The sequence below is a fragment of the Micropterus dolomieu genome, linkage group LG18 (assembly GCF_021292245.1).
Source record: "Micropterus dolomieu isolate WLL.071019.BEF.003 ecotype Adirondacks linkage group LG18, ASM2129224v1, whole genome shotgun sequence".
Classification (NCBI taxonomy): Eukaryota; Metazoa; Chordata; class Actinopteri; order Centrarchiformes; family Centrarchidae; genus Micropterus; species Micropterus dolomieu.
In genome coordinates this window covers 10,060,334-10,072,079 of record NC_060167.1, presented here as the reverse complement: position 1 = coordinate 10,072,079, position 11,746 = coordinate 10,060,334, and the positions used below count along the sequence as shown (strand labels likewise).

Below are 11,746 nucleotides of genomic sequence, written 5' to 3'. Positions count from 1 at the left end.
GGAAGATCATTAATGTACATAAGGAAAAGTAAAGGACCTAAGATGCTGCCCTGTGGAACTCCCATAGAACACACTCGTGACTGTGATGTTACCGAGCCAATTCTTACAGTCTGAGATCTGTCACTTAAATACGATTTAAACATATCTATTGCAGAAGAGGACAGATGAAAAAAAGAAGTTTATTTAACAAAGTTGATGGTTAACTGTATCAAAAGCTTTTCGAAAGTCTATATATATGACTCCAGTAACCTGACCTTTATTTAAAGACGCCCGTATCTGCTCAGTAAAAAGCAGCAAAGCCGACATAGTTGACCGCAATGGTCGAAAGCCATGCTGACAATCACTGAGCAGGTTATTGTATTCAAGGTGATTAATTAAATGATTATATAATGTTTTTTCAAGTAACTTAGAAACAGTTGGGAGAATTGCAATTGGGCGGTAATTGGAGATATTAGTTGGATCATCAGACTTAAGAATCGGGGTGATCTGGGCTGTTTTCCACATGGCAGGGAATACTGATTGCCTGATACACAGATTGACTAAATGATGGAAAAGCGGAATAAGTGTACTAGCATGAGTTTTAAGAAAAATCATATTTAAATTATTTGTATCACAAGCATGAGAAGCATTAAAAGAACCCAAAATGTTAGTTATATCGTTTTGTGCAATTTCAGAAAAGGAGAATTGCTGAGATGCCGCTGGTACTGATGGGAGAAACTGAGGAACAATAAATCCAGAAGATAACTCCTGAACAGATGCAACAAAATACTCGTTGAAAGAATTAGCAATTTTATCATGATCAGTGAGAAGAGTACCATTTATGGATAGTTGTAAAATGTTATTATTTTTAATTTATTTTCACCAGTTATAGATTTAATTGTTTTCCATAATGTTCTTGGGTTGGAAACCGTTCGGTTTATTTGATTTTCAAAATATAGCTGTTTTGCTTTGAATAATTCAAAATTGCACTTATTTCTGAACTGTGTGAAAATAAGCTTAGCCTCAGGTGTTTTTAATGATCTGTATGCTTTCAAATAGGTGGCCTTCTTTTTTAAAAGCTGCATAATGTCAGGAGTTACCCAAGGTATTGTATTTTGCCTGATATATATTTTACAAGTAGTAGTAAATTTTTGACGTATTGTCTCCACTCTTTTATGGAAATTTGACAAAACATGATCAGGATCTTGCAAAGACATCTCATTACTCCAATCAGCATCAGCAAATTCAGCATTAAACTGGGACAATTTTGAATTTGGTACTTTTTTAATGTAACTATTTTTATGAGATTTTGGCTGTTTAAGACATTTTCTAATGGCATATATTAGTGAATGATCTGAAACTGCTGTATTTTCTGCTGTATTATTCTTGCACTGTTATTATTACTGTTACCTACTGTTCTCCTACATACAGTATCTAGTTATGTCATACACTATCAGTTAGATTGTAAAAATAAATAAGGAAATGTAATTTAAGATGTGGTGACTCACCTTCATCAGCAGCCCCACCCGCCTCTTCTTCATCATTTATCATCCTTTACATCACAGGTCCTGCAACAGATGCAAACAAAAATTAAAGACCCACACTGATCAATAGACGGACACATCAACAGCTGGACAGATTGATGTGTTCTTACACAGCCTTGTAGAAACTCATCTGGTTCATCATGTGCTGTCTGAAGATATTTATGGCTTTAAACACATCTATCTGATCCTGGTATTCCTCTATCACGTTCCTGTACCTGTCACACACACACACACACACATACACACAGTAAAAAGGATCGATTAGGACAACATTTAACTACCTAACCTCCTTTACCTGACTTTGCTCACGGATCTGGGGCCTCAGATCAGGAGGGACTCATGGACGTGGGATGATTTTCTGTGAAGCTGCTGAAATCAAACAAACCAAAACTGGATAACTGCCACTTAAAGTAGAGTGACTGTTGTAAACAAACTTTTACTTTGAAGACCATGATACCAGGATGTCCTATAAAATACTAACGGTAATTTTTTGGACAGAGAGTTGGATGAAAAGACTGATAACATTTTCGTACATGTTAATATAGGTCAAGTCAACGCGAGGTGGGTCCACTTCATGGCACTCGCTGGTGTCGCATCAGGTTTTGGACGCTGGACGAAGTTGCTTTCAGGGGAAGTCCGACAGCAGAATATCCCTCTTGTAAATGTGAAACTTTTGCGATAACAAGGCATTCACGCTGTATTTTTTTAGAGAAATAATGCTTTACCCCGGTAAAACCAACAAACAGGGCGTCCATTTTCCACAGTTTACACAGTAAACGCCATGTGAGTAAAATTTTACAGATTATAGTTTGACTTCCCGTTTCCGACTTTCACCTCAACAAATGCCCACCAAAATCAGCTCAGCACCCCACTCCAAAATATTGCTTCCAGCGCCCCCCGTCATCCTCTGAATGCCCCCATTGAGAAGCACTGGCTTAGGCTATGTGTTATCAACACTGAATAGTTACAGGTGGGCAAAGGCTTCGTCCTCCCCCAAAAGATTTTGAGCATTAAACACTTAATTTTCTGCATTCTGGAGACGTTTTCTGCACCAATTTATGGTGAGGATGTCAAGATGTCTTTATTTATATAAAGGGGGGGGGAGTTTAAGCAATTTTGTTGGGACAATGCAGATCTGTTTTTTCTATATTTACATTGCATTGCAATGTGCCAAATGTGCAAATGTGCATTGTGCCAAAAAACTTTCTCATAGCATCTTACATTTGTTATTTACATTTCTTGTTGCAAGCTATTTTTCAGAAAATTTTTAACAAATGTGGTGGGAAAACATAAACTATTTCAAAAAGTGGTGGGGACATGTCCCCAGAGTCTCCAGTGTAAATGAAGGTGGGGAGAATAGACTGAGTTTCTGCTGTTTAGTGTTAATCAACATCTAACTCAGCCAATAAAGAGGTAGCCGACATTTACCTTAGATGTTATATGAATCTGGTCCCTGAAGTACAGGTTTTATCAGCTGGCAATTTTCAGTGCACATTTAAGAGTGTAAGTGGCAACTATTAGCAACAATAATGGAAAGCTGAGGCTTATCAGTAGCAGTAATAGCAATGAACATTTGTGCAGTTCGATAAAGGATATCTTTATCTTTATCACCAACACTCATTCATTACAAAATTTTATTAACAGTGAGGACACAAAAAGTGGTCCACATCTTCTCAAGCACACTTATCTTCCAAAACCATTGTCAAACTTAGGTTATGTAGCCTACTATCTACTACTACTATCAAATGCATGAGCAAGCACCCAGGAACTGCTACTTCTACTAGGCTACTGTACACAGACACACACACACTCAGTATCCCACATTCGTTGATCCACCACACTAACGTTAGTTGAATTAACTAAGTTAGTAACTGCTGTTACAGTCATGTTAATGATAACGTATATGCTACTATCACTCACCAGGTAACGTTAAAATAGCATCAGCCTCATCTGGCTGGTTTCTGTAGTTTCTGTAACGTTTATCTGCTGCAGCTGCAGTGTCACCCGGAGCGGCAGCAGCTTCAGTGGCAGGCTATACACTAAAAGTATAGTATAGTAAGTATAGTGTAGTTTGAGTTTGTTTTCGTTTCATATCTCCTCTAATGATTCATGTTAGTTAATTTCAAACTTGTGCCAAGTGACCGCCAGGCCGCTGTGTTGTAGTTTCTTGGTAGGTGACGTCAGATCCTGGTCACAGGCTATGGAAGTCTCGCTATTTTAAGTTGGTATACGGAAATCCTTTCCTATTGGGTATATGGCGTATACCTGCGTACCACGTAGACTACACTACTGGTAACCAGTACCTTTTTTCAATTTCTGAGTAACTTCCCCAACACTGGTGAACACCAAGGGAAATTGAATATTTCTTGGACTGCATCCCCATCATAGATTTGTTGGGAACAGAACATATGAGAGAAAAAAGGAATGGGCCTCCAGGCATCTCACAAGCTTGACTACAGGCCTGTTGGACTTCCAAAAGCCTAAACTGGAATTCTTTCAGACAAAGATCTCCAAAGACAATGGAACAGGCACCAAAACGTGTTTTCACAGACAGATGTGAAATCTTGGGTCAGACCTAAAAGCAGAACTGCCATAGGCTGCACTTGCAGGTCTACAGGTCACCCCGCTACCGCACTTGGCGCGCCCTCCTTGGGCACAACAAGGACTGAGCCCGCTGGCTTGTCGTCCATCCCAGCTGATTCGTGAGCTGCAAGAAGGTAACCACTTGCTGAACTTTTCCAACGTTGATCTTTTGTACCTGTATACAGACTTAAAAGTTGCGGGACGAGCTGCTCTGTTTTTCTCTTTTACATGTCTTTGTGTGAAAACACATCTTTTTATTTTAGGATCCTGAGGAGAGTAGCTTTTTTTCAACACAACGAATCCCACGCATGCATGAAGAAGACAGACAAACTCTGTACTTAATTGAGAAGAAGATAACCACGGTGCCTTACCTTCCCAAAAGCAGTTCACTGTTTCCACAAACTGCTGCCACTGTAACAGTGACCCTGCTGCTGAGTGGTACCTCAGCTTCGCCAGGATCCGATCCGAGAAACACTTCAGACAAACAGTTTCCTATTCAGGACTGGTGCCATCATCGTTGCTACTGAGTAAGAGGCTTAATTAAAGTGTCTGGGCAGAGAGATAGACATAATTCTATTGTTCTGTGCTGAGCTTTTGTGTTGATTGTGGATTTTATGGACCGCCGCATCCACTGCTAGATATTGCTGTGTGCTACGTGCTCACGCACGCTGTTTTTCCACTTTAACTGTCACTCAGTTGACCGTGTTGTTTACAGAAGTCAGCTATCTGTGAAAGTGATCGCTAAATAAAAAAGACATGCCTTTTATCATAGTTCAAGACTGAGAACAAGCCAGTGAATGTTCAAAACTGCTGGTGGTGCTATTGTGCTTTATTCTCACGTGTATGTACAATTGCTAAGCCTGCATCTGCCAACTGCGTACAACTCAGTGTGTATTCTGTGTACGGCAGTGTGCTACTTACATTGTAATCCACCGTGACAACTAAACTCACAGATGCTGCATTTTATGGTCTTACAATGCTATTTTCCTGCTTTCCTTGAACTAACCTGTGCAACGATATACTCAAACTCCACGTGACTTCTCCCGCTAGCTGGACCTGTGACACAATGGCAACCTAGCGTCAGGGTGCATTAGAGTTTGGACGAACAGAGTGACAGAGACTATCCGCCACTTTGATTACAATTTCACAATTCAAACCGCCATTTTGGGCCTAGTGTTGTGCAACCTCGCACACCTGCATCTCTCTCTTACCTCCCTTTGTACACACACTCTCACTAACACACACACACACACACACACACACACACACACACACACAACCTCTACACATTCCCTTTTGTGTTAGCTGATTGTTGCATATTTGATTGTTTGACTGGGATTAGATAATCATGGTTTACTTGATGTGGTGAATTAATCCTGTTGTACTTTTAAGAAGTTGTTGTTGTTTTGGTGGTTATTGTGTATGATATTGTGATATGTGATTGGTAGAGACAGCCAGTGTGTGGACTCCTTCACTGTTAGCCTATTATTAATCAATAATGCTTCATTGTTGATTAGTAATAGTACTTCTCTACGCTCTGTAGCCTAATGAGTACTTTGACTTTTGATACATTGAGCACATTTACTACTTTTACTCAACTTCAGCAAAATTTTGAATGTAGGACTTTGACTTGTAACTCAGTACTACTACTGTCAAAGATTTCACTACTTCTTAACAATCTGCAGCACGTTATACTAGTTAATGTACCTGCGAATCCAGGCGACCTCCTTCAGACTCTCTTCACTCCACTGCTGGTAGATGCTGCCGGCCTTAACCTCAGACCCAGACACCAGCGGGGAACCAGGCTGGGGCTCAGCCAGGAACTCACGGAGGCAGGCCCGGGCTGACAGGGCCACCAGCCAATAGATCGGCTCCTCCAAAACCACATAGTGGAAAGACTGCAGGGCTAAGTGGAGCCACTGTGGGGGAGGCGAAGTGAGGGGGCTCTGGAGGAGGAGACAACCAAAAACTAAATTACATTTTGTTCACATTCATTTCATTCATTCCGATTAAGATTCTTACATGATCCATTTTTGATCTGATTGAGCGTTATTCTCCTTATTAGACACCAAAAATGCTCTTTGTAAACACAGCCAGTCTGTGTGTCTCACCTAGTTTCTGCTGCTGTAGTGTTGAAGTGTGTCCAGCAGCAGTGATCTCGTGTTCTCATCTGCTTCCTGTAAACTACACATCAGGGTCTGCAGGAACACAACGCTTACATCACCATCTAGTCACACCAGTTCACCTCAGACTGGGAATTAAAATCGCATTTACAGCAGAGAGCAAACATCAAGTCACTCAAATCATGTTTTAAGGTTCTACAGGACGAAACATAGATCAGCTTCCTCTCCACCGTGAGCAGGAGTTAAGCAAGAAGATATGTTCAGATGACTCGGTTTCTCACCTAACCCGGAGTTTTGTAGGTATCGGGTGAGAAAAAGTGCATTTAGAATTTTTACTTAAGAAAATACGTTTGAAAGCTGTGAGAGAAAGTGTCTGAAGGGAAGAGTAGGAGTCAGTCCCAAGAAACAAAGTAAAAGAGGTTACAATGCAAGAGAGAGAGAGTCAGATGAAATGTAAAGTTTAGAGTTGTTGCACGACAATCTTGGAAACATACAGGTGCATCTCAGAAAATTTGAATATTGTGAAAAGGTTCATTTTTTTCTGTAATTTATGTAAAAAATTTAATGAAAACTTTCATATATTCTAGATTCATTACACACAAAGTGAATTATTTCAGTTTTTTTAATCCTGATGAATACGGCTTACAGCTCACAGAAATATTACAATAAAGAATGTAAAAAACACAAATGTCGGCCTTCTGAAAAGTTGAAAAGTTCTGAAAAAGGTTAATTTATGCACTCAGTACTTGGTGGGAGCTCCTTCTGCATGAATTACTGCAACAATGCAGCTTGGCATGGAGGCAATCAGCCTGTATCACTGGGGTTCAGGTCAGATGAGTTGGCTAGTTGTTTTGGCTCTGTGGGCAGGTGCCAAGTCCTGCTGGAAAAGGAAATCAGCATCTCCATAAAGCTTGTCAGTAGATGGAGGCATGAAGTGCTCTAAAATTTACCAGGAGATTTTAGAGCACTTCATGCCTCCATCTATTGACCCTGGACATGGTTAAACACAGTGGACCAACACCAGATGGCATGGCACAGACTGTGGAAACTTCACTCTGAGACCTTGATCTCTATATGAAATGCATAATTTACTTAAAAAGGAATTTGGACCACTGAGCAGCGCTAAAGTTCTTTTTCTCCTTAGCTCAGACGCTTCTGACGCTGTCTCTGGTTCAGGTGTGGTTTGACACCAGGAATGCGACACTTGTAGTTCATTTCCTGGACTCGTCTGTGCCTGATGCCTCAGTCCACTCCTTCTGAAGCTCCCCCAAGTTCATGAATCAGCTTTGCGTGACAATCCTCTCAATGCTGCGGTCATACCTGTTGCTTGTGCACATTTTCCTACCACACTATAACCTTCCAGTCAACTTTCCATGAATATACTTTCTTCCAGCAGCCAGTTCTTCTATGACCTTCTGTGGCTTACCTTCCTTGTGGAGGGGGTCAATGAGTGTCTTCTGGACAACTGTCAAGTCAGAAGTCTTATCCGTGATTGTGGTTTTGTGAACTGAACCAGACTGAGAGATTAAAGACTCTTCTCAGGTCGACATTTCTGTATTTTACATTCTTTATTCTAATATTTTAATATTTTGAGACATAGATTTTTAAAATTTCACTTTATGTGTAATGAATCTAGAATACATTAAAGTATAAAAAGAAAAAAAGAATATATGCATCTGTACAGACGGCACTAACAGAGGCTGAAGCAGAGGAGGGAAATGAGAAAAAAATCACTGCAAATAACTGCTGGACTGTAACGACTGTCGTCACAGCAACAAGGAACACTAACGAACCAGCGGTATCGATGACCCGGGATAACGACCCCACTGAGGTTAAATAGCTGAGTTTCCCTGCCAGTCAGTCAGAACTGAAGAAGTCCTTTGGATGAGGGACGAAACGTCTTCCAGTATCTTCAACCAAGTCCAGTTGCCCTTGATTTTAACCTTCGTTGGATAACTATGACCTGGATGACTGAGAATCTTCATAGACATCTGCTGGAAAGAGCTGAAAATCACAGACTGATAAGAGAGTGGAAAAGCATCAGAGGATTAGGGTATAGGTTGGTAAAGAAAGACACGTAGAAAGACAGAAAGAAAAACAGACATATTAGGCAAAATCAAAAACCTCTGACCTCCAATGTGCTGCTGACTCTGGGCAGATAGAGCGCCTCCTGCTGGATGAAGTTGTTGTAGCAGCGTAGCGTCAGCTGACTGGACTGGAGCTCCATGAGGAAGGAGGACGAGCGGAGAATCTCCTCTGCCAAGTGACTGTTGTCCCACAAAACATCAAACAGATTCAATCCGTGGATGATGCCTGGGAGACAGAGGGGAAGAAATCTATGTGACCACCTGCCATTTGGTAATTTCATTAACCCCGAACAAGTGCACCTGTTGTGTGTCACATCCATTCCACACAAATTCACAATCGCTTATACTTCATAACTGGACAGAGTGATGTCCCTAAAGTTTAATTGACAGAGAAGAAGTTAAGCTGTGGTCAGTGGCGGATTGGCCGTCGGGAGAGTCGGGACATTTCCCAGTGGCCTGCGGGCCGTTTTGGCCTGCCGTTAGTCATCAACTTGACCCACCGCAGCGATAATCTAGCAATCTTCTTTTTATAATCCTAATACAGCAAGTAGGAGAATCAGAATAACCATCATATCTTACATCTCCACAAGCAGAGGTAGCATGAGAACAACTAACCCTGTGCCCCAGCTAGGTGTAGAACCCAATGCCTACATTAGTTGGAAAAAATTTGGCCTCAAAAACAACTGCATTCAGCTGTTCTTATCAAGTGAAACAGTCCCTTCATTCCTGGTAAACCACCACAAGAATGACAATACCTACGAAAAACATTATATTCTAAACAGAAAGGTTTTAAAAATACATTAATCGTAAAGTAACATTTGTATTTCAAACAAATGGCAAACTTATTAGGAAATTTTAACAAAACACCCTTCAACGCTATGCATCATGGGAATTCTGAGGGGTTTAAAATCCACTGACTTCGGTTACGCTGCACCGCGGTTGCTGGAGCTAATGGCGGCCATTAGAGTCCACCAGACGCGGCCGCAGTGCATCCCAGAAGCGGCTCTCTGCTCCACAGAGAACAGATAGCCAGTCTATTTTTGCCACTATTTTTCCAGTCGATTTTGATGCCAGGCTACGGACGCATTAAAACCGTGGCGCAGCCGTAACGTGCCGGAGTCAGTGGATTCCTCACCCCGGACTCACACAGGATGCGTGTGAACCGCGGTTTAGTTGTGTCCTCTGATCAGCGTCAACTTCCACTGGAAACCCCTCAGCATTTCAGCAGCTGAGTGTGCAGCCTGCCCCACGTTAATGTCTTGTTTTTTCGACAGTGGTTGTCCATCACACAAGGCGGTGACTAGAACTGGATTCTATTGGCTCAGACGGTCCAGACACTTGCGCATGCGCGAAGTGGGTCTGTGTCGTCGTCGTCGTGAATTTGGAGGTAACAGCTCAAACGGTAAGCAAAGTTTTTAAAGCCACATTTTATAACTAGAAATAGAAACAAAATAAATTTTGAGTGTGCCTGAATCTTGTCCATATATTAATACGTATTGTGTTAATTAATATTGGGTGTATGGGCGGTTTAACCGCGAACCGCCGTTGTGTGCTTGCTAACCGCCAACCGCCGTTCTCTCTCTGTGTGTGTGTGTACGTATGGGCAGACTAGTTTAACCGCGAACCGCCGTTGTGTGTTAGATAACCGCCAACCGCCATTCTGTGTGTGTGTGTGTGTGTGTGTGTGTGTGTGTGTGTATGTGTGTGTGTACGGGCAGACTAGTTTAACAGCGAACCGCCGTTGTGTGTGTGTGTGTGTGTACACGTACGTGTACGGCAGTTTAACCGCGAACCGCCTTTGTGTGCTAGGGTGTTAAGGATGTCTCTGTTGGTCGAAGGTGGCACATTGACACACTTTCCATCCACAAACTTGAAAAATAAGGTTGAGATTTCACATTCTTCTTACTTCTCTTTTCCAGAGATTTGGAAGAACACGAACTGAAAGTCTCTTTCAACGGTGAGTTGTCCCCATACCTAACCCAACCATCTATTTGCATCTGAAAGTAACTGTAACCCTTAAAAAAAAAATCATTTACATTTTTGTAAAATTGTAATACAGGTTGATGTGGAAGATATTATATAAAAAATGAGCACAGCCTACCTCATTGGATTGAATGTTTTTATAACTTATTTTCAAATTTAATGATTTTGTTTATAAAACATTTAGGCTTGAATATATTGAGTTTTTATTTTCACTCCTAGATGTATCACAAAAAATGGAGACGACAAAATGCACAATTACGCGCATTGGTGGAGTCTAGTGACTCAGATGAGAATCCAGGCCCCTCTTTTGCTGATAGCCCAAAAGACATACAGACACAGGAGCAGTCTGATACAGGAGAAGACGAGTATCGAGATGATCACCACCCGCCAGACAGTGATGGTGAAAGTGATTCAGAAATTGGAACTTTGTCTGAGGAGGAATCAAGTGATCTAAGAAGTGATTTGGCAAAATGGGCTGTAAAAAATAAGGCAACGCGCACATCGGTTGATGAGCTACTCTTGGTGTTACGTAAACATGGCCACCGGCTGCCAAAAGATGCCAGCACCCTGTTAGGAACTCCACCTCAAATAGAAGTCAGGGATCTATGTGGTGGCCAGTTCCTCTACTTTGGTGTGGAGACGGGACTTTTGAAAATGTGCTCACAGTATCCCAATTTCTTTTCAACAGAAAATGAGATGCTGCTAAATTTCAGTGTAGATGGTGTGATCATCCAACTTGCACGTTGATAAATACTAATTTATATACTTGAAACATTGGCAATGCCACAAAAGGTAATATTTGCAAAATATTTTAATTTGAGAGGTTAGCGTTTGCTAATACTGATCTTTTTTTTTTTTCTCATCAGACGCTGTCTTGAGCTCATTTGCTACAACAAATACAGAAGTAGACCAATACATAGCCAAATACCTTAAATATGCACCAGAGAGGATGGGTGGCGGTGGCAGAAAGTAACGAGGGAAGATTTAATGAACTATCCCTTTAACCAGCCATACATGTTGCCTAATGTTTGGGCCGTTTTTCTAAAGTTTATAGTACGACGTGTAAAATTGTTCTGTGAAATGTTGGCACACTTGCAGCCATGTAATAAAGCACTTTTCTTACGCCAGTGAAATGTCTTTATTAATTTGCTTTGACTAATCTGCTTCTTTCTAGCTGGCATGTCCGCAACCTTAGTGTTTATGTATCCATTTCAAGGTGTTTGGTGTTACTGTTGAACACATCAATACTTTAGTGAAAACAGTTTAACAAAATAAACTGTTGAAAAGCAGGACTTTATAGTGACGTTGAAATTTCAACGTTGATTGGATTTGCAAAATCTAAACTAAAATCAATGTTGATTCAATGTTGGCGAATTCACCTATGTTGAGAAACGTGACGTTGGAATGACGTTGCAATTTCAACGTTGATTAGATTTGCAAAATCTAA

The 11,746-nt window shown here is 41.1% G+C and overlaps 2 long non-coding RNA genes across 4 annotated transcripts; one reads left to right on the top strand and one right to left on the bottom strand.

Annotated features, from left to right (window-relative positions):
- Positions 1-1,486: 1,486 nt before the first annotated feature.
- LOC123956427 lies at positions 1,487-6,794 on the bottom strand. Of its 2 annotated transcripts, XR_006821535.1 has the most exons (5): positions 6,218-6,794; positions 5,814-6,052; positions 1,819-5,162; positions 1,634-1,738; positions 1,487-1,547 (listed from the first exon to the last, which is right to left on the bottom strand). It is a non-coding gene; the product is annotated as an uncharacterized LOC123956427 (long non-coding RNA). The 2 variants fall into 2 exon arrangements; XR_006821534.1 differs by having other exon boundaries at positions 1,634-5,162.
- A 2,455-nt stretch (positions 6,795-9,249) lies between these two features.
- On the top strand, positions 9,250-11,426 carry LOC123956529. Of its 2 annotated transcripts, none has more exons than XR_006821562.1 (4): positions 9,250-9,718; positions 10,236-10,273; positions 10,519-10,699; positions 11,166-11,426. It is a non-coding gene; the product is annotated as an uncharacterized LOC123956529 (long non-coding RNA). The 2 variants fall into 2 exon arrangements; XR_006821561.1 differs by having other exon boundaries at positions 10,519-11,091.
- The last annotated feature ends 320 nt before the right edge of the window (positions 11,427-11,746 follow it).